The 21136-nt window shown below is 41.9% G+C and overlaps 1 pseudogene; it reads left to right on the top strand.

Moving 5' to 3' along the window:
- Positions 1-967: 967 nt before the first annotated feature.
- LOC121822147 (dnaJ homolog subfamily C member 8 pseudogene) overlaps positions 968-21136 on the top strand; it is a 32301-nt pseudogene continuing 12132 nt past the window's right edge.

Here is a 21136-nt window from a genome sequence, read left to right as displayed (position 1 = left end):
GAACACAGGGAAATGACTGTCCGTGTCCTTTCATCAGAACAGAGAAAACCCTGAAACCAAACAGGAGCCCCAAAGGTGTGTTTCAACTTCATCTGGAGTTTCATTTCAGGTGGTAATAGTAAAGAGGGATGCAGAATAGTTCTTTAATGCTGGATGGTAGTCATAGATTTAGTGTATGAGTGTGTGTGTGTGTGTGTGTGTGTGTGTGTGTGTGTGTGTGTGCATATGCGTTCCAGTGCGTGTGGGAGCCAGAAGTCAACCTCCTATTCTTATTCTTCAGGTACCACCCACCTTGTTTTGTGAGATAGTGTCTCCTGTTGACCTAAGTGTGTCAAGTAGGCTGGGTCAGTCAGTGAGCCCTAGGGGCCACCTCTCTCCACCTCCCCAGTGCTTCCGTGACAAAGCATATGCTCCACACTTGACAATTTTTAAAATATGGGATTGAACCGAGGGACTGCACTCAAATTTTCAAGCTTGCTAGGAAAACACTTTACTGACCTAGAGTCATCCCAGCACCCACAGATGATTTTGTAAACTTTTATTCACTTTATTTTTGAAGTAGTTAAAACATTAAATGTAATGAGTGACTAGGCATAGAGGCATATTCCTTTAATCCCAAAGTTCAGGAGGCAGAAGCAGGTGGATCTCTGAGAATTTGAGGCCAGCCTGGTCAACATAGAGAGTTCTAGGACAGCCAGTGCTACATGGAAATACCTTGTCCCCCAAAAAAAATTTTAAAGAAAAAATTATTTTTAAATAATAATTGGGGAATGTAAGGGTGCAAAGTTCACTAAGAATGACTGTGGTCTCTGCCAGTAAGATTTAAGAACTGAAAAAAGAGATGCACATAATATCAGAATTACCAGTAATATCAGAGGCTTTTAAACTCCAGCCACAAATTGCCATCGTGTGAAAAGCAGTTTTTAAGAATGCTAGCCTTGAGGTCACATGGTGGCTGGCCAGGGAAATGGTGGCTCCAGGAAAAAGCATAGCTTTGAGCAGGGGCAGAGGCAGCATGGAGGAGGATTTAGGACCTTCTGACCACAGCAAGGTGAAACAAATGGAGAAGAGAGATTCAGTTCCAACGTCCACAAATCAGACTAAGTGATCGACTCGTCCTGATTCCTCTGGCTTTAATCTGAAACCCTCTGAGGTTCTTCAGACAGATCCTGAAGTGACAGATGATGAAATAAAAAAGAGGTTTCTGCAGCTGCATCCTGAAAAAAAATGTTGGTTCATCTGGACAAAAAATGAAGATAATGCTGACAAAACATAAGAGGATTTTGAAGCTGGGGACAAAGCTTAGAAGTTGTTACTAAATCAGGATGTGATCGGGGCAGTAAAAGAAAACGTGGCACACACTGTTAAAGAGCAGGGAAAACAAGCAAAGGAAGGGAAGCCTGCAAGTGTCGAGGAAGATGATCCCGCAATGTTCCAACAGGCAGGCTACAGACCGTGGAACTGTTTGCTGAGCTGGAAACTAAAAGGAAAGAGAAAGAGAGAGAGAGAAGCCAAAGAAATGCATGAAAGGAAAATGACAAGGAGGAGAGAACGAGACATGAGAAAAAGCCCAACAAGAAAGGGGATGGCAGGAAAAACTTCGAGGAAAGCCAGGATGGTGGAGTGGACAGGTGGAGAAATATCCCAGCAAATACAAAGGCGGGGGGGGGGGGGGGGGGGGGGGGAAGCGTGGACCTTCCTGCGGCCACCAAAACTAAGAACAGTGCGAGTGACCAGCAGGACGGCTGCAGACCCTTCCCCAGCTGTCACTTCCTGCTTCAAGGTCTCGTTCTTTCTCCACTCCCCCCTCCCTCCAGCGTAGAGCAGTGTTTGCTTTTTAGTCTATTGCGATTTAATATCAATCAAAGTAATTCATTGTACGCTGAGAGGAGAGGCTGGGTCTAGCCTTCCCCATCCTCCCCCATGGAACAACGAGGATTGGAAGGTGCCATGACTCCAGCTGCCTTCTCTTCCCCCAGCCTGTGACGTAATGTTTTGTATTCCACTCAGTTGCGGTGGCTCAGAGGTCATGTATAGTGTGGAAATCCTCGGATGAGATGTCTTGAGTACAGTGGTGTTGCCATGACTCCAGACCAGCCTGGACCACCTTGGGAAGCCCCTTTGCTTGTTTCTGAAGTGCCATCCTTGAAGCCCTAGATCCAATAGGTGAGGCATGTGGACTCCCAGGGCAGTCACTTGATGCCCAAATGCCCTCTGGTGTTTGGCACAAGTCCTTCTCTTTGACTGACCAATCAGTCAGAGTGGCATTAGGCTCCCCGTGATTTAAACCTGTTCATTTTCCAAAGAGTTAGCCATGTTCCAAGCAGTTCCATTATGGCCTGAGTCATCTCCATTCATTAGTAGCAGCAATATTCTTTTACGTACAATAAAGTTTCATACCCAAAAGAAAGAAAAAAAAAGAATACTAGCCTTGCACATAGTTCACCTGAGAGAATTTGAAATGAGAATCAGTAAGCGTTAGATCTCAGATGTATTTTTCCCAAGATGCCATGGTAATTCTGATGTGTAGCCAGAGTTGACAACAACCCTCATCTTCTGGAAGGTTGCTTCATTCTCCTGAGATGAAACCAGAGAACACACAGATAAAAAGCAGAAGATCTCTGGGGCTCAAAGCAGGAGAGCAGGAGAACTGGGTTCTAGACCCAAATTTGCTAAAAGCTGAGAAACTTAAAATGTTTTATTTCCTTGAAATCCATGTTTTTTAAAAAAGACTGCCCTAAACAAATAAAAATGTCTGAGATCCTTGTCTCAAGTTCTGTCAGTTAGGAATAAAAAGATGGAAACAATTCTTCTGTGGTCTACTAGCTGGCAGTTTGTTCTATGGCAGCATTTTCAATACAGCAGTAGACTATGCCCTTCTTATGGCTAACTGGTACTCAACTGACTTTATGAAAGAATGCAGTGTATGGCCAAATGGACAGTTATTTTAAATCACTGTTACTGTAACAGAAATGAATCAAGGTGGCCAGCTGGCCTTATTGGGACTACGTGTTCTCTGGTAGATACATGGTAGATACATTTCCAAATTTCATTGGTAAAGGGGGACTCTTATAAAGTAATTTGTTCCTAAAGTACCTGTTGTCTCAGTTAACACCTGGGAGAAACATTAAGGATTTGGAATGTAACACTCATCAAATCACCCTCTCTATTACCTCACTTCTCATACTCTTACCTACATCTCAAGTCTGTCACCTCCGCAAAAATGACCAGTTTGCCCTGTCTGATCTTAGCAGCACATGGGTCAAGTATTGGCGGGGATGACTAGTTTCACTGGATAAACAGGAAAATGCTTTGAGTTGCTTGTTTTACTCAGACCTTAGATGAAACAAGAAGAACTTTTCTGTGTGTGTGTGTGTGTGTGTGTGTGTGTGTGTGTGTGTGTGTGTGTGTACATACACCTCGTCCATGCAGGTTACTAATTCAAAGGAAAAAACATGACCTCCAGAGCACATACAAACCAACACTGTGGTGCCTTGTGATATGACCTGGAACAAATGGATTAGCAGCAGGGGGTTGAGAAAGCTCAGTAAATGCCCTGAGAACTGGAACTGGACAATGGATGAGGGAGAAGGGCTGCCACTGGACTGACAACCTGCTTTCTACAAAGAATGAGAAAAGATAGCATCCTGCTACCGATCCCAGTTGGAATCAGGAGCAATCATCCCTCCCACTCTACTGGAAGGAAGTAGCCTCTTGTCCTATGAGATCTGGGGAGCTAGGTGCAGCATCCCAATCAAGATTTGGGAATAAGGGAATATGAAAAGAACTTAGATATATGGCCGTCAACTTACGTAATAGGTAGGGCTCAGGAATAAGTCAAACCCAGCTGTGAGGCCAGCATCACAAAGCTAGAACGGGACCAGAAGAAAGGAAGGCTAGCTGCCGATTCAGCTGGGTGTAGAGTTGGAACCACTAAGCTGTCCTCTGATGAAGATGAGGACTGGAGCCTCTGACCCAGCTGGAAGTTTTGATCTTCCTGGCACTCAGGAGGCTGAGGCAGGAAGATTGTGAGTTGAAGGTCAGTCTAGATAGCCTAATAAGACCCCATCTCCAGGGCAAAACAAATCTCTCTCATGCAAAGAGGCCAATAGAAGAATAGCCAAGTTAGAATTAACACTATTTATGTGTCCTTATTTGAGGAGGTTGAGGATAGGAAAAATAAAGTTGAACCAAAAAATAGCAAAAGAAAGAATTCTATATATGGCTGTTATTTAATCGATATTGAAGAAAGTGAGATAGAAAGGACAAACAAGCCAAAGGATTAGAACTAATGGATGAGGTTAAAAATGAGGACCAGAGATAATACCAAAAAGATGGAGAGAAGGTGAGAGAGAGGAGTCAACATGCCCTACCCAGGGAACTTGGAATCCCTGGAACATGGCTATCTCCCCTTCAGAATCTGTCCCTTTGGCTTTTTCTTTAATTTTTTAATTGTGTGTGTGTGTGTGTGTGTGTGTGTGTGTGTGTGTGTGTGTGTGTGTGTACATGCCATGTGGAGGTCAGAGGACAACTTGTGGGAGTCTGATCTTTCTCTCTACCACACGTGCTGGGGGAGGACCCTTCTGTACGCTGTGAATGTATGTTGCTCTCATTGGTTGATCATAAAAGCTGATCTGGCCTATAGCCAGGCAGAATAAGGCTGGACAGAAAAGCCAAATGAAGACACAGGAAGAGGAAGGGCAGAGTCAGGAGACACCAGCCAGCCACCATGCAGGCAGGACATGTAGAAAATGAGATAACAAGCCATGATCCGTGTGGCTAAACATAGATAAGAATTATGGGTTAATTTAGGTGTAAGAGTTAGTAACAAGTCTGAGCTAATGACAGAACATTTATAATTACTATAAGCCTTTGTGTGATAATTTGGGAAGTGGCTGCAGGAGGAGGCAGGACAGAGAAAAGCCTTTGTTTACACGCATGGGTCCTAGGATCAAACTCAGGTCATCAGGTTTGGGAGCAAGTGCCTTTACCTACAATACCATCTAGCCAGCTCATGTTTTCACACTTTGTTCTCTGCCTTTCCTACTGAAGAAGCAAAAGAAGACTTTGGGGACGTGGTAGTTTGAATGAAAACACCCCCTACAGACTTACAGGGAGTGGCCTTGTTAGAAAAAGTATGTCACTAGGGATGGGCTTTGAGGTTTCAGAAACTCAAGCCAGGCCCAGTGGCTTTCTGTCTCTTCCTGCTGCCTACCAATCCAGATGTAGAACTTTCAGCTACTTCTCTAACACCACATCTGCCTGCATGTGGCCATGCTTCCTGCCATGACAATAATGGACTACACTTCAGACCCATAAGCCAGCCCCAACTAAATGTTTTCCTTTATAAGAGTTTGCCATGGTCATGGTGTTTATGCACAACAATAGAAACTCAAACTAAGACAGAGAGGGTGGGTCTGTTGGAACTTCTCTCCCCATAGTCTATCCCACCACACAGTACAACAATAATTCACACACATGCCTCTAAAGCTGGTCTATATCCTCTGGAAAATTTCTCCTTCTCCCTTCCCTCCCTCCATATAGCACCTCATGTCTCCCCATAACTTCACCTAACATGGCTAAGTTCATCAATGAGCCCCTGACAGAAGTCACCTCTCCATTATAGCCACCTAGGAGGGTATCTCTGTTGTAGGCAATTAATCTTTGAAAATATGTAAGAACGTGTACAAGTCAAACTGGAAATAGGCAAGACATGTGCTCTGACATACCATTGGTGAACAACCACTTCCAGTTGTTTCTATTTCTGTCTTTGGTTTGCATTAAGAATCACAATTCTGCTTTTTGCTTTTCTTTCTTTCTTTTTTTTTTTCTATTTTCCTCTACCTTTCTCCTCTCCCTCCACCTCCCATTCTCATTCCCTTACAGGTTCTTGCCATGTAGCTAAGGTTGGCCTCAAATTCATAATCCCCCCTACCTTGTCCCTTTCCTCACTGTTGAGACTACAATGTAGCTAGAGTTTTCCTGCCTGGCCCACAGTCAGGACAAATCTCTGTCACCCGCCAGTCCCACAGCCGCTCAGACCCAACCAAGTAAACACAGAGACTTATATTGCTTACAAAATGTATGGCCGTGGCAGGCTTCTTGATAACTGTTCTTATATCTTAAATTAATCCATTTCTATAAATCTATACCTTGCCACATGGCTTGTGGTTTACCGGCATCTTCACATGCTGCTTGTCATGGAGGCGGCTGGTAGTGACTCCCTCCGCCTTCCTGTTCTCTCAATTCTCCTCTCTGTTAGTGTCGCCTATACTTCCTGCCTGGCTACTGGCCAAACAGTGTTTTATTTATTGACCAATCAGAGCAACACATTTGACATACAGACCATCCCACAGCACTACAACGTGCACCATCTTGTACAGTCAAAAGCATATGTCTTCAAGTGGATGATTTATTTAAGAAGAGTCTGCTTAAGTAAAAAGAAAGACTGCCGGGCGGTGGTGGTGCACGCCTTTAATCCCAGCACTCGGAAGACAGAGCCAGGCGGATCTCTGTGAGTTCGAGGCCAGCCTGGGCTACCAAGTGAGTTCCAGGAAAGGCGCAAAGCTACACAGAGAAACCCTGTCTCGAAAAAACAAAAAAAAAAAAAACCAAAAAAAAAAAAAAAAAAAGAAAGAAGGACAAAGCAAAATCTCTTAGGTCTCAACCACACATGGTTTCTTCTCAGTACTCATGACCCCAATACAGATGTGAAACTGACAGTTCGGTTAAAATGGAGGTTGAATCCATTCTATTGATCTTTTAAGATGAAAAGTATCCCTGTAGTTGTTATAGTTATTATATAGATTTTAACTTATGTAATATATTTCTGGGGTATGGACAAGTAAAGTGCATTGCCTGTGGGTAATCAGACACATTAAAAATTTTTATATTAATGTCTTTTTATTTGATACAGTGTCTCATGCAATTCAGGCTACCTTTAAACTTCCTTTGTAGACAAGGATGGCTGTGAACTTCTGATTGTTCTGCCTCTCCATCTCAACAGCCAAGGTGACAGGCATGAATACCAGGTTTATTTTGTGCTGGGGAGCTTGCTCAGGGCTTTGTGAGTGCTGGGCAGGGTACTCTACCAACTGAGCTATGTGCTCAGACTATAGTAATAAATCCGACTGCATAGTCTAGTTACTGTACAGTACATTTTCCTATAATACAAACAAAGTATGACAGAAGCTTCTACCACCTTGAGTAAGGACACTGTTTCCTTTTGTTTCTCATCTCTGAACAAACCATCCTTCTTAGAAAGAATCACATAAAACTTTGTTCTAGTTTAGACAGCATCTTCTCTGGTCCCTCCTTAACAAGGACTTGACTTCTAGCCCGCCCAAGTGTATCCTCGCCAGCACAGAGAAGTCAGCTCTGATGGAGGGCAGGGTGTAGTCTTGCTTTACTTGGTTCTAGCAGCATCTCCAGAAAGAGGTAATTGCTTTCCTTCTATATCTCTATGGTGTGCTAACCTCTGGAAATTTATCATAAGGAAATAATATTGGCATTGATTACAGAAGCCAACACGCAAGGTTTAAAATCCAGAGAAACAAATACAATTTAATTACACTTAAATCCAGTTTTAATTTTTTTCTCATCCTAAAAAGCTTCCAGAAAAATCCAGAAGACATAAGAAAAAGAGTAAAATACCAATAAGAAAAGCAAATGCACATGCATACATAGATAGAGATATCCAGGTCAAGAACACTGAGGACAAATGATAAGCAGAAGGAGGCAGGATTTCCCATCATACAAAGAAAATTTGAGCACATCAGTCAGAAAAAAGTGACCAGCCCAATAGGAAAATGAGCAAGAAAGAACTATCAAAGAAATATAAGTAGCTGATAAATATATGAAAGGAGCTTTGTTCTATTCATCCATGGTTAATACAATGCAAATCAGAGCAATGAGATTCATTTTAGTTGAAAAAGAAGTATTGTAATGTGTAAAGATTTGATTAAAACATAAGGTATCTGATGATGTCACTGACACAGGTTGCTGGTGAATATGCCAAATGGTACAATATTTCTAGAAGATCATTCAGTTGTGACAATGAAAATTTTAGATATCCAATTAGTTAGCCCACCAAGTACAAATATGGTCTTCTAAGTAGATATATACATACCCCAAATTAGAAACACAAATATTTGCACAAAAGAATTATTATGCTTCTATACAGCAGAATGCCAGGAATCAGCTAGGGATGGGAATTGGATTTATATGTACTGTTTTGAATACACTTACAAGTAAGGCATGTGTGTACATGCATATTATGTGTATACATGCATAATATATATGTACATATATATGCATAAAACCTTAAGTTTGATTCCCAGCACCATAAAAAAAAGAATGGAGTCGGGGGAAGAATGAAGGAAGGGAGGAAGAGAGGATGGAAAGACAGAAGGAAGGAAGGAAGGAAGGAAGGAAGGAAGGAAGGAAGGAAGGAAGGAAGGAAGGAAGGAAGGAGAGAAAAAGGGAAGGATACTTCAATCCTATTTACAGAAACAAAAAAAATCAAGTAGAGATATAGGGAGATGAACATGTATTGCCCAGATATAGTTATGTCTATGTATTTATGCACTCACTTGCATTTGCATAAGATCTTTCTAGAAGGAGAGGAAAGAAGCAGTAAAGAGTGTGATAGCTCTCTTTTCCGATAAGCCACTACCTTTCCCTGCAGTGTTTGGCAAGATTTGTGAAGGAGGTGGCTTTCCCTGGCTCTTCTAGTCAAGCCCAGAGATAAGAGAAGCTAGTCTAAAACTATCCCCCTTCCCTAGAAAGAACCGACTGCAGTTTGCACCAGTTGTCTTTGTGATGACACCTTTCTGAGGATCCCTTCTATTGCCACCAACTCTAGGTGACAATAGAAATAAGCTATGGAGTACACAAATACCCATGTTATCTACTAAGCCTCGGTTTCCCCAGTAGCTACTGTTGTAGATATGTAGAAGGGACGTGTCCCCCAATGATCTGGAGACGGACAACACAGGAGAGGAAATGCTGTCTGTCCTTTGCCATCACAGACATAGTCTTGTAGGGCCAGTGCAGAGGCACAGAGCATGCGCACTAGATGAGCTCATGTGAGTCCATTAGAGATCCTAGACTCTACGAGTGGGAACTAAGGACAGGACAGAGAAACTCCAGCTCACAATCAAGGAATAGGAACTATTTTCCTTGCCTCCATCGCTTACTCATTGTGTTCCTCGTTCTTCAGTTACTGATTTCTAGCTCCTCTCATTTCCCTCACCACGTAATCTCATCCTAAGTTTTTATTTTCAAAATAGTGATCTCTTTATCCTTTGTCTATAGGTGTGGATGAAGACTCCCTGTTAGGTGGACACATCTAATTAATTTACACATGTAACACCTTAAACAGTTGCTAGACATTCTCATGGAAAAATTATGCTTAGATTATGTTATATCATTATTCTCGGGCCAACTTTGTTAAGTTCCCACTCAATGGTGTGGGAAAATCATAGTTGTTACGTGCATTTTAATTCATGCCCTATGAAAACAGCAACAGATAAAGAATTCTTCGAGCTGGAATGCTGATGACTGAGTTGGAATTTTTTAAGGAGACTGTTTTCCAGAGTTTGCAGGGAAGCATTCCTTAAAGGACAGAAAATTTTACACAGCATTAATTCTATTGCACGAGGCTATTTTGGGTGCACATGGTCAACAGATCTCAGTGGCTAGTTTATTTCAAATGCACGGTTAGCATACTTCACATACTAGGAATCGAGGCCAAGAGAAGTCATAACCAAGTCCACAGTCTCAAGACTCGGTATCCAGGAACTGAAGAACTCAAGTAAGAAAACAGATGTAGTGTGGTAGTGTGAACATGTGACTGCAAGGGTCTAGAATGCCAGGTCTAGTCTCATCTTTGCCCAGAACACTTTCAGACCAAGCGTGACTTAATAGAACATCCCAAGCTCCTCTGGATAGTAAAAGAAAGGGGCTTGATGAAGCTGGAGGGCTTTGCCAGCCTTTCAGCTTTGTGAAGGTTGACAAAGATATTATCAAACTCCATTTTCCAGTAAGATCTTTTGTTTTGAACACTTATTTCATATTAAAGTGTGTGTGTGTGTGTGTGTGTGTGTGTGTGTGTGTGTGTGTGTGCGCGCGCGCGCGCGTTCTTCTATGTGTTGGTGTGTACCTGTGAGTGCAATTCTCACAGATGCCAGAAGAGGTTGTCAGATTCACTGGAGCTGGAGTAATAGGCATTGTTGTGAGCTCTCTGACCTGGGTTCTGGTAACCAAGCTCTAGTCCTCCACAAGAACAGTACACACTCTGAACCACTTCTGTCTTGCAATGGCACTAGGCCAACATATGGTACATACACACACATACAGGCACTCATACACACACACACACACACACACACATAATAATAATAATATTAGTAGTAGTAGTAGTAGTAGTAGTAGTAGAATTAGTAGTAATAGTAGTAGAAATAATAATAATTTTTTTTTAAAAACCAAGAAGGCCTTCAGTAGGTGAATTGATGAAATATAGTATGTCTATAATATTACTCAACACTAAAAGAAATGATATATGAAGCCATAAAAATAGAAAACATTAATGTGATATACTAAGTGAGAAGGTCCTATCTGAAAAAAGCTGCCAGTGCCATAACTATTCTGGGAAAAGGCAAAAGTATGAATGTGCTTAAAATATCCAGCGATTCCAAGGGGCTGGGACAGGCTCCAAAACTACAGAGAAACCCTGTAACTCACTCTGTAGACCAGGCTGGACTCGAACTCACAGAGATCTGCCTGTCTCTGCCTCCCAAGTGATTGGATTAAAGGCGTGTGCCACCACCGCCCAGCTCACTCTTCTTTCACTGGTGCTTGTTTTGTATTCCAGCTTTCTACCATGGAATCTTTGGGATGCGTCTTTTAAGAAACTTGCATATAGATTGCTATGGGTTTATCCCTAGACAGTAGAACAGAGGAGGCACATACCTCGCTTGAATGGATTCTAGAATTCTGTAAGGTGATTATTCAAATGTATACTCTCAGCACTAGTTATATGAGAGAACCAGGTGATTTGTGTCTTCACACACACTTTGTTTCCTCTTTTCTTTTAGCCCTTGAGGGCATACAGCAATATAGCATGAGATTTTCAGTTTGTACTTGGAACACACCACACACACACACACACACAGTGGGGAGGATTGGCTGTATCAGCTGTTTCCCACTGCTGTGTGACACACAGCACAGTTCAATTGAAACAGCTTGAAAACAAGATAGAGCCACGTAATGCTAACCTTAACTGACTTACATAGATAATATCCATATGTACACTCATATACAGAGAAAGAGCTAGCAGATAGATGGGTATATAGATAGGTAGGTAGGTAGATGCATGGATGGATGGAGAGAGAGAGAGAGAGAGAGAGAGAGAGAGAGAGAGAGAGAGAGAGAGAGAGGAGAGATTATAGATAGATTGGTAGATAGATTAGATAGATAGATAGATAGATAGATAGATAGATAGATAGATAGATAGATAGATAGATAGATAGATAGATAGATAGAAGATAGATAGATACTTTCTTGGTCGGTGGAGACCACTGTAACAAATTACTATAAATTCTGTGTCATATAAACATGAGCCATTTATTTCTTAGTGTTGGCAGATTCAATGTCAAATAAGAATCACTTCTAGTGACACTGTCTTGCCATATCCTCACCTGGTAGAAGGGACTAACAAGCTGCCCAGAGTCTTGTGACAACACTGGTTGTGACCTAACCTCAAACAGCCCCCTACCCACTCCACCAGGAGCATGACCACTCAGAACAGCACCCATAGTAGTGTGGAGTGCAAAGTGAGTTCCAGAGAACACAGGAGATGGAAAAGCATCGTGGTGATCGATGGCACACATGTCCTAATATTTTTTTAAATGATCATTTGGGGAAAGAACTTGTTTTTGAACTTGAGGTATCATATGATACCAATAAACATAATTACAAGCCAACCCAGTAAGAGGAAAAGGGTCCCAAGCACAGGCAAAAAGCTTATTATAATTTGTTGTGCCATCTTTGGTTGATATCCCTGGGAGGCATGCTCTTTTTTTAAGGGAAACAGGGGAGGAGTTGAACTAGGGGAGGGGGGACTGGGAGGAGTGGAGGTGGGGAAAATTGTGGTAAGGATGCAATGTATCTTAGAATAAAAATAAGAATTAAAAAAACATAACTACAAGATACAAAGCAGTCTATAATTCTGGCCCCAATGCATTAAAATTCTTCAGTCTGCGCAGTGTTCCTCTGGTTCTTAGAAACATTCTTATCTGCATCTTAATGTGGCTGAAACATTTACCCAGAATTCACCATTCCACACTCAAGACTGTGACATCATTCTTCCACCTGTGACTTCTTAGACAAGACCGGAAAGTCATTCAGATCTCCTAAATGGGGAAGAAGAGGTGTGATTTCCTGGCTTCCCATTGGAGGATATTATTAAATTTCCAAGTTTCTAACTCTTCAGGTATTGTCTGCTCATTCATGGTCCCCCGTGTCTCTGACAGCCCGCTGTAAAGCGATTGGAAAGTCATGTCACATTATTCCTGTAGAGAAGAGGTCTGGATGATCACTTGTGTCTGAAGGCAATGAAATGCCCCACGGTATGAACGCTGTCCTTCTGCTACCCTGTCACACACTCTGTTTACCTGACAGAAGAACATAAGAACTTCTGCTACACCTTCATGGGAGAACCGTTTCCTACTGACAAGGACTTTTGTTTTTCACTCAAGTACTATTGCCACAGCCAACGCCCTCTCCATCCTTCATTCTTTAAAGGAAAAGAACACATCACACCTCCTCAGCAAGCGCTGTCATCAGACACTATAGTAAACATCCCAAAGCTAAATTCTGCCCCCTTACATTCCCAAGCTTCAAACCCAAAGAACAAAGTCTCTTTTGTGATTGTCTGGGCTGTTGGCTTTTATGTGGAGATGCAGCATTGTGAAAACAGGCACTAAGCATCAGGTCATATAAGACTTACCACAGCTGTCCATGCCCTGTGAGCGAGTGGAGACTCCGCGGTCTGCATCTGGTATATCAAACTTGAAGAGGGCAGATTACTCGAGTGCCGGGATAGCTATGAACGAGGTCCAACAAATTTGTGGATGACAATGCCACAGAGTCTAAAGGTTGGACATCATGGGCTGCATCCATCTCTCTGGGCCACCTTCCCCCAGAGTGGTATTTTCTGGGATAGCCTAGGTAAACCACTTCATGTTGTGACCCTCAGACTCCATGAAACTCTAGCAAAGGTTGCTATGTCTCATACACTGTGTTAAACCAAGATACAAGCTCCCTCTTTTCGGGAGCCCAACATCTTCTCCCTTGTTCCCCATCTCCTGTGACCATTTCACATGGAAGGCTCCACATTCTACTGGAGTAAATGAAAGAGATGCCTTCTATCTGACAAAGCCATGGCTACCTTCTACACACTCACACCCACACACACACCCACACATACACACACACACACACATACACACATACACACCCACACACACACACACACACACGCACGCGCACACACACACACACACATATACACACATACACATACATACACACACACACATACATACACACACACACATACACACACACACACACACACACAAATTATAGGTAGGTAGGTAGGCAGATAGATAGACAGACAGACAGACAGAAGCAGAGATAGACTAACTCTTTGGTTGATAGTAACCCATCAGAAAATTATGGATTTTCCATCAGATAATCCTTTCCTATGCACATAGTACTTATTGTTTCACAGTTTTGTTTCTTCCTTAATAATATGATGAGCCAGACTGAGCAGGTATTATTTATATATTTAAGTGTGTGTGTGTGTGTGTGTGTGTGTGTGTGTGTGTGTGTGTGTAATAATTACTACAGAAATAGAGGCTATGAATTAGAGGGCAAATAAGGTGTACATGAGAAGAGTTGGGGAGGAAATGGGGAAGAAACAAAATGATGTAATTACATTTTAATCTCAAAAAATACAAATATTTAAAATTAAATAAATTAAGAGGTTGGGAGGAGATGAGGCCATACATTGTGTACCTGCATGACACTTTCAAAGAATAAAAAATATTATTTAAAATGGAAATAAAAATCAACAAATACAAAAAAAGAGCCTTACAACCTAATGTAGAAATGAGTAAAAACCAAAGAAATATGAAGCCTCAGTAACAGGAAGAGCCATCTGCACCATACCAGGTTCCATTGACATGACAGGTGGCGGCTACTAAATTCTGCCTAGTCTTCGCTTCATCAGAACCCAGGTTTTCAGAGAAAGAGACTAGTGACCAAATTTAGGACAACTGTCTTTCTTTAACTTCACAGAAAGGAAAGCAGACTCCTCCCCCAAATGAAATTATCCACAGGAAGGGATGCCCCCAGAAATGGCCATTGACACTTTTAAAACGTGAGACTAGCTGACAGGCATTCTCCAGTTAAAAACTCTTCCATAGACCACGCCCATTTCCGGTCTTTTTTGTCATCTGTAAATGGTAGGGTTGCTTGTGGAGGGGTCTCTGCCACATTAAATGGCTGCAGAGAGTCAAGATGAGGGAGGCAAGGAGGCAGTTGGGCTCAACACCACTCAGTAGCTGGTGTTGGTTCGAACTTCTGTATTCAGATCCCGAGCAATCTATTGTAGGCGTATTTAAGCACAACACAATTTTGCAAAAAGTATTCTGGTGATAATTAACTCAATCTTGCATGCACAACGAAGTATACATATATCTCCTTAAGGAAGAAAGTAAGCTAAATACAGATCAGACCTGACTACATCGAAACTGTAAAGTCCACAATGACAGGTTCTACAGATCAGTTGAGAAAAACAAGCTTATGGTAAGGGTCTCAGGGAGGATCCAGTGTTGGAAAAATCTTTAGTCACATAAGCACAAAGGTCCCCAGGCTAGGAAGCACTTCCCCTCCAGCCTTCTGGGCAGTTAACAGGCATTGCATTTCTTCCCTTGAAGGAACAGCCCTGTGTGCTTACCACTCCAGGGTCCCCTAGGGTGGTGGTTCTCAACCTGTGGGCCACAGCCCCTTTGGCAAACCTCCGTCTCCCAAAACATTTACATTACGATTCATAGCAGTACCAAAATTACAGTCATGAAGTAGCAGCCAAAATAATTTTATGGCTGGGGGGTCACCACAACATGAGGAGCTGTACTAAGGGGTCATAGCGTTAGGACGGTTGAGAAACACTACTTTAGTGCTTATCTGGGTGCACAAAGACCTCCGTTGCCTCCTACAGGGTTGAACTCAATAACATGTAAGCTCCCTTTCAACCCAAACAGCCTCTGATATCTGCTGTCCCACTTCTCGCTGTGACAAGTGGTTGTTCCCATGATGGTCACCATCAGAGGAAGCTACAGACAGCATCTAAACAGAGGTGCAAACAGCACATGTTCCCTGGGACGTCGGAAGGAGAGAATGAGGGCTAGGAACGCAGAGCAGTTGGTAGAGAATCCTCCTGGAATGCACGAAGTCTTTGATTTCCAGCACCACACAAGCTGGGCATGGTGGGTAATTCCAGCATTCGAAATGGAAGCATGAAGCTCTGAAGTCTAAAGCCATCCTTGGCTGTATAGGAAGTTCGAAGCTAGACCCCGCTGAAAGAAGAAAGAAAGAGAAAGAGGGAGATGAAGAGGGAGGGGAGGAGGGAGGAGGAAGTAGGGGGAAAGCGGAAAGCATTCTGACATTCCACAGATGTGTCTCCCTGTTTATATCTATGTTCTAAAGAACCTTCCTTTTTCCTTTCTTTCTTTTAATTCAATGTCAGGACAAATGCTCCATCCTGACTCCTTTCAAATGGCTTTCTCAAAGCCGCCTCTGTTCTTGGGTCTCCTTTTTATACCCAAAATATTTGTTTTATGAATCCCAAGTAATTTTCCTTAACTTTTATCCAAATCCTCCTCTTCATGGCCTGATGCACTTGAATCACGTATCTAACCCAAATCTAGCATGCTAGTTATTTACTGAAGTTAACTTTCCCATGTTGTTTTCCTCCTTTAAAGAGCTCCATGGACTTTCCAAAACTAACCATTTCAGCAAAGTGAGGCTTTCATTTTCTTAAGCTTACCTTCCTGGGTTTTGATTTCAATTCCTTTCTCATCCTGGATTAAAAACTCTATTGCGATCCTTGCCGCAGTCATATTTACAAATTACCGCTTCGGTTTGTTTCTGTCCATTTCCTTAGCAGGGGAGGCAGGTGACTCCATGTGTTCTCCTCTCCTCCACACCACCCTCTCGAGCCCCCCTAGCATTTTGACCCAGAAAACAGGAAATCACTCACTGGTGTTTGGGGTGCCCTTCTCAGTTCCTTGACTAGCTCTGTGCAGTCTCTGGCATTACCCACAGACTATGTGTGTTTAGTCCTATATTCTCTTTCAGGACCGCGGTTCTTTGAGCTTTAATTATGGTGTCTTGGATTCCTCCGTTGTTTTCATGCTCATGAATTTTATACGTCCTCTTATTGCGCCCTGCTCACTAGATTTCTTAATTCCCCAAAATTTACTTTCTTTAAACCTGACACCTTCGTGTATTTGCATTGTTTGGAGCCTACATACATCTCATTCTTCTCTGCCTAGGTCATCTGGACATGAAAATCCTTTTGCTATCTCTGCTATCTTCGCATCATGGTCTTTATGCCAAAACTACTGTCGCAAAGCGATATGCAATATCTCTTTCCAGCAATTTACAATTTCTAAAGGTACTCGAAATTCTAGCTTACCATTGAGTCAGAATTTTTTCATGTGTCATTAAAATACTCTAACAGTCCCCTTTGTTAGAAAGGGCTACCTAGTGTAGGGCCAACCTCTGCCTTCAATGGTTAGCGGTCAGTTCCTTGATGAGACATATCCAAGTCCAGAAAGAAAGAACTGTTATCTATAATCCCACCACCTGCCTCTCTGGGACAGAATTAGGAGGAAGGCTAGGTTTCCAGACAACTGGGAAATGCATATGAAGTGTACACACCTCTATTTTCTCAAAGCAGTGAGTTACAGATTAATACACAATTTGAACGGGGAAGAATGGAGGTTAAAACCACTTCCTGGAACGAACTTAGTTCTTGGAATTCTTTTGGCTCAAATGTGGGGTTATTATCGTAAAACTGGTCATGTAGTGCAACCCTGTACCGACTTCAAAGTGAAGTATCAACAAAGACGATCACTCTCAGACAGGAGAAAGGCTATCCTGATGGGAGCCAAGTAAATAACATGAATTTCGTTGGTTTGCATCGAAAGGGAACCAGTAATTGAGAAAAAGGCTTTAACCAAAAGGATTTGAGTCCATTTGATTAGAAGTATTTTTAAAAGTCTCACATGAGCATCCTGACTATTAGCGTCTCTGAGGTTTATGCACCACTAGTCATTTTCCAATTAACTGTACATCCTAATGCCCCCATGCCAGTTCAATGATTTCAGGCACTGGGAGTTTCGCTTCTTTTCAGAACAGATATTTAACACTGAAGCCTTAGAACTGTGATTACTACCATTTTTGTGGGCTTGGGTTTGCAATCCCTCAATAACCTTGTATTTCTTCCAGGTCACCGTTCTGACATCAGGTATAGCTGAGAATAAATTTGTAGATCTACTGATGAGTTTTCTTCAATTCAATAAGACGTGCAATATGGGTGACAAACTGAGTTTTATATCCTATTTAAAAAGAAGAGAGAATGTTTCCTATCCTAAAATCAATAACGTGATTTTTTTAAGGCATAAAAAAATAAGGAAACATTCCAGAAAAAAAGGAAGCTAGAAAGAAATGACAACAGAATACCTCTGACCCTAAATGGGGCCCTATAGTCACAGGACCCTTTACAGGAAAAGATTCCTTATATGGTAAGGGATCATTAAGTCAAATTACAAAATTGGGCTCTAACAGTAGATTATATTGTATCCATGTAATTTTATGAAGTTGATAGCTATATTGTGGTTATATGAGAATATCTCTATTCTTTGGAAATACACACTAAAGTATTTGTGAAAAATACTATGAGAATAATTATGTATATGTAGGGAGAGGGCATGTAAATAATAAAACAAGTAAGATAAATTTTTTTTAAAAAAATATCTATTTTTATGTGGTGTTTTGCTTACATGTATGCCTGTGTGAGGGTGCCAGATCCCCTGGAACTGGAGTTACAGACAGTTGTGAGCTGCCATGTGGGTACTGGGAATTGAACCCAGGTTCTCTGGAGAACAGCCAGTGTTCTTAACTACTGAGGCATCTCTCTAGGCAGAGACAATTTTTTTAATTGATAAATCTTGGCAAAGGGCAATATGCATTCTTTGTATTATCTTATATTCATATGTTTTTAAATTTTGAATTAGTTTCAAAATGTCCTTTAATGATATAAGCTTAACCGAAGTAACTGAGACTAAACAATATATTCTGTCATATTCCCTTTATAGGAATTTCAGTATCCAACACACATATGTAACTAGGTGTTAAAACTGCAGAGAAAGAGGGGTAAAGGCAAGGCATGCTATAGTTGTATATATATATATATATATATATATATATATATATATATATATGCAGTATAATCCCTTAGCAGGATATCATAATAGGATCACGGTCATCTCTAGCAGGGACAGAGAAGATTAAATGGGGTGGGGGCAGATTGCAGACGTCAGTGTGCTAGCAACATTTTATTTTGCATCTTGCATAAAAGACAACATGGATACCGCTTTGGCTATGACTTAACTGAATCTTTAGAGTTTGTGATCTTCTTTGTGTGGTTTCCGTTTCTGAAAGAGAGGGACAGAGAGAGAAGCAGGAAGGAGAAACTAGGGAAGAGGAGGGAAACAAGTCAAGGAAAGAGGGCAGAAAAGATACAAGGTACAGATCTGCCTTTATGTTCTTTCTGCTGAGCGCTCTATTCCATGCTCGCCACTGATCCCCAGATCTCAGCAAATGCCCACCCCTTCTCCAAGCTGCCTGACATACTAGAGACAGAGCTTCGGGCCTGTTAGATATCCTTTACCACCACAGCTGATCACACTATCTCCAGAAACAGGTAACACATGGGAAGGAGCAAGGTTGTTAAGGTTCACCTTCAGCCCTGGACAAAGTCAAGGCAAGAGATAAGCCATGCTGTGAAAGGGGGAAGACCAAGAACCAGCAGTGACCGAAGCCAGATCTTCTGCATCTCCTTCAGTCTCTCTTCCCCGAGTGACAGGCTTGCTACAAGCTTGAAGAAGAGTCATATAGCTGTGTGACACTGTCAGCACACCCTGGAGACTTGTGGTCCCCTTCCCAGCCGCGGCTGTATCTCTCACCTCCTGTAGGCTCTAACACACAATGTCCCTCAGTGCTCAGGTGAGCCATCCTCCTCCTACCTCCATTGCACATGTGGTTATCTCCTCTGCCTCAGAGCTGCTCATCTGTCGGGTCACAACTGGAAGTTTTCTTCATCTAACTGCCCAGATGGAATGTTGGCCTGCAACGTTTTCCTTCAGGGTCTTTGTTACTCTTTCTTCACATTTGTGGACTCATTCACTTTCCCAGCAACCTGCAGTTCCTGAATGCAAGGCATCACCTACTTGGTGAAGCAGTTCCCGTCATTCCTCACACCTGTCAGGGATGAAGCACCACTGTCCTGGTGGACTCATGAGTGAGCAAATGAACAACTCATTGGGCAACCAGTCTGTCTATCAATCTCGACCTTCTACCACACTGGCAGCAAAATGACCAAACAGTTGATCTTAAGACTCCATTAAATACCCTTCAGTTAGCTACGGCAGGTTCTCAGTAGAACTGGAATTGCCTGCAAGCAGCAGACTGATTTTCTTCCACTTGGCAGTTGGCTGCCTCATAAACAGACACTGGCTGCCCAATGAATCCGCTTCTAATAAATGAAACTTCAGTTTCTTTAGCCAATTACATTTTTATATACTTCCGCTCATCTGTTGTGTGTATGCATGTGTGGGCATGTAAGTGCCACCATGGTGTGTGTATGGAGTTCAGGGGACAACTTCAAGGAGTCAGTTCTCTCCTTCCATCATGTGGATCTCAGGGATCGAACTGGGGTCCTCAGGCTTGGGAGCGAGTGGTTTTACTTACTTTGCCATCTTGCTCTCACAGTAATTACAGAATTATAGAATTATAGTTCTAAGGAATATTTTAATAGACACGTAAACAAAAGAGGAGATTATCTGGACCAAGTGAGGGAAGGAAAAATGTAGCTTATACTTTTCCCCTAAATAATCTCCAAGAAACAAACGTCTTGTTCTCAAATGCTATTTAGAGGAAACAGCAAGGAAAGTAGAATATTCGTCTAGGGTTAGTAGACCTGAGCTATACTGTCTCCTATTCAACCTCCTAAATCTGGTTGACTTCATCGATTTCCTGGAGATCACGAAAAATTTTTCTTTAAAGGCTATTCAACTATGAAATTAAAATGCTGTAATTGGAATCTTTTTTTTTTTTTTAAGATAATGGGCCAAGGGCTGGCAAGATAACTCAGATACCATACAAGCATAAGAACTGGAGTTTGGATCCCCAGAACCTCTAACTCCCATAAGCACACACACTCCCGCGTGAGTGCACACACACACACACACACACACACACACACACACACACACACTATAGGCAAGAATCATTTATTCAATGTTTGAATGTAAGATCTACCTTTGGGAAGCTTATCCTACTGTTCTTGTATACGAAATGAAAATTACTGCATGAAAAATTTTTTTATGATTTTGCAGATTTGTTTACAAAACCTGTTGCTAGGAGGAACTGATAGAGCACAATCAACTTTTAATCCAGGCATTTTCCCTGTCACAGTGACATTCACACACAAGGGTAACAACATGCAGAGGAAGCCGGATTGCTTTCTGAAAATTGCTGTCTGGTCTTTGCTGCGTATAGAGCTAATTGAAGAAAGAGGTTCAAACAAACCAAGTGAGGACTTATATTTTAATTTGTGCAAATGCATAAAGAAACCATGAAATTCATCTGTTCTGCATTGGGTGTTGCCCAAATCCCTAAAATTTTAAGTCCTAGATGGCCAATGTTTCTTGAAATTATATATACATGGCACACAGTTGGATGACAGGTGTTCTGCTGACTGATTAGTTTCAGAAAGTATATT

Source organism: Peromyscus maniculatus, chromosome 13, assembly GCF_049852395.1.
Source record: "Peromyscus maniculatus bairdii isolate BWxNUB_F1_BW_parent chromosome 13, HU_Pman_BW_mat_3.1, whole genome shotgun sequence".
NCBI lineage: Eukaryota > Metazoa > Chordata > Mammalia > Rodentia > Cricetidae > Peromyscus > Peromyscus maniculatus.
This window is presented reverse-complemented; position numbering and strand designations above follow the sequence as displayed.